The 2500-nt window shown below is 57.0% G+C and overlaps 1 non-coding gene across 1 annotated transcript in view; it reads left to right on the top strand.

Moving 5' to 3' along the window:
- The first annotated feature begins 1429 nt into the window (after window positions 1-1429).
- Window positions 1430-2500, top strand: part of LOC126112027 (small subunit ribosomal RNA) — a 1908-nt gene continuing 837 nt past the window's right edge. The window contains exon 1 of the ribosomal RNA XR_007524249.1: window positions 1430-2500. This exon is cut by the window's right edge and continues 837 nt beyond it. This is a non-coding gene — a ribosomal RNA (small subunit ribosomal RNA).

Raw genomic sequence — 2500 nt, 5'->3', positions numbered from 1 at the left:
CCTGTGTCCACTGTCCGCTGATATCGTAAGCTTAATCCTCACATTGTACTGCACATAGGTCCGTATGTACTGAATGATACGCTGTGGCACATGTGTGACCGTACGACTGCGCCCAACAACAGCGAACCATACGGTCCAAATGTTGTGCACTCAGCCACGTGCCGTCTCCCCATAACAGCTACATTGCAGTGTGGTACGCCATAGAGACGTGTGGGAGTAACGGACGCCCTGGATGGCGATCAGCATGAGCCGTCTGTTGATGTAGTGGCGCGTGTATTCAAACGTAGTCGTCTCTTCTCACACAGTGTGATAGCATGGTGCACCGCGTTCCACATCTGCGACATGGTACAGATGCTGGTTGACAGTCGGTCTCGTAATGGACATCGCATACGTAGGGGGCCACCTCCCACGTGTTTCTCTAGTCGTGCACATTTTGTTGCGTGTATGTGGGCAGACGTAGTGTGTCGTGACACCTAACAGACAGGTATGCAATAATCGTTGCATTTGCAAACTGGGATGGACGTCTACGTTTGCTGGTGACGTGACGCAACGCAAATGAACAACTGGTAAACCCATTGTGGTGCGGTTGTTGTTGCTGGAGGTAAATCAGTAAGGGCAAATCTGTGTGTGAAGCGATACGCGCGGTGCTGGGTGGGACCGTCCCCGGCCGGTGAGGGGGGGCCGCCCGGCGTGCTGGCCGCGCGGTGCGTGGGCGCACGCGCTACAGCCGCTGGTGGGGGCGCCCAGTGGCAGGCGCGCCGGCCGACGGACGCGGCAGGCGGCGCAGCTGCGCGCCGGGGCACCCTGCGCGCGGCGCCGGGCGGCCAAAGTGGGTCCTCGCGGGCCCGGTGCGAAGCGCGGTGGACATCTGCAGTGTGCTGGTCCGACTGAGGACTGTGTGCGTTGAGGATGCGCCGCCGCCCGGCACTCGGCGCCGCGACGCCGTCTGCTGCTCGGTCGCCCCAGCGGTTCTCGCTGGTGGTTTGTATCGCAGTTGTGCAGACGTGTTGGCACGTGCGCTGTGCTGGAGAGTTCGCTTCGGCACCCACGTGGGGCCTTTGCCCTTCTGTGGCGCTGGCGTTGGAGCTGCCGGTCACCGTAGGTGGCGCGTGTTGTCTCCCGCCGGCAATGCCACGACAGCACGCTCCCGGGCCTCTGTCGGCAGCGGCAAGCTCAGTTGGGAGCACGGGTGGTCGCACCTAAAGCGTCTACTCGCCTAACTCCGGGCGATTGCGCCTCTCTCGAACCCGACCAAGTACTTAGGACGGCGCTGCGCGCCGCCGGGACCTGAGAGGGTTTCGAGGTGTATTGTGCAGGGGAGCTCAGCCTCCTCCTGTTTGCAGAATAATTGAGCGGACGCTTGCGTGTTCGCGCGGGCCCCTGGGACACACTCCCGGGCGGCCGGCTGCTCAGCTCTAGTTGACGCAGCTCCCTGGTTGATCCTGCCAGTAGTCATATGCTTGTCTCAAAGATTAAGCCATGCATGTCTCAGTACAAGCCGCATTAAGGTGAAACCGCGAATGGCTCATTAAATCAGTTATGGTTCCTTAGATCGTACCCACGTTACTTGGATAACTGTGGTAATTCTAGAGCTAATACATGCAAACAGAGTCCCGACCAGAGATGGAAGGGACGCTTTTATTAGATCAAAACCAATCGGTCGGCTCGTCCGGTCCGTTTGCCTTGGTGACTCTGAATAACTTTGGGCTGATCGCACGGTCCTCGTACCGGCGACGCATCTTTCAAATGTCTGCCTTATCAACTGTCGATGGTAGGTTCTGCGCCTACCATGGTTGTAACGGGTAACGGGGAATCAGGGTTCGATTCCGGAGAGGGAGCCTGAGAAACGGCTACCACATCCAAGGAAGGCAGCAGGCGCGCAAATTACCCACTCCCGGCACGGGGAGGTAGTGACGAAAAATAACGATACGGGACTCATCCGAGGCCCCGTAATCGGAATGAGTACACTTTAAATCCTTTAACGAGTATCTATTGGAGGGCAAGTCTGGTGCCAGCAGCCGCGGTAATTCCAGCTCCAATAGCGTATATTAAAGTTGTTGCGGTTAAAAAGCTCGTAGTTGGATTTGTGTCCCACGCTGTTGGTTCACCGCCCGTCGGTGTTTAACTGGCATGTATCGTGGGACGTCCTGCCGGTGGGGCGAGCCGAAGGCGTGCGACCGCCTCGTGCGTGTTCGTGCGTCCCGAGGCGGACCCCGTTGAAATCCTACCAAGGTGCTCTTTATTGAGTGTCTGGGTGGGCCGGCACGTTTACTTTGAACAAATTAGAGTGCTTAAAGCAGGCAAGCCCGCCTGAATACTGTGTGCATGGAATAATGGAATAGGACCTCGGTTCTATTTTGTTGGTTTTCGGAACCCGAGGTAATGATTAATAGGGACAGGCGGGGGCATTCGTATTGCGACGTTAGAGGTGAAATTCTTGGATCGTCGCAAGACGAACAGAAGCGAAAGCATTTGCCAAGTATGTTTTCATTAATCAAGA

This window comes from Schistocerca cancellata, unplaced genomic scaffold, assembly GCF_023864275.1.
Source record: "Schistocerca cancellata isolate TAMUIC-IGC-003103 unplaced genomic scaffold, iqSchCanc2.1 HiC_scaffold_114, whole genome shotgun sequence".
Lineage (NCBI taxonomy): Eukaryota > Metazoa > Arthropoda > Insecta > Orthoptera > Acrididae > Schistocerca > Schistocerca cancellata.
The sequence above is the reverse complement of the archived record's forward strand: the minus strand, read 5'-3'. Positions and strand labels throughout refer to the sequence as shown.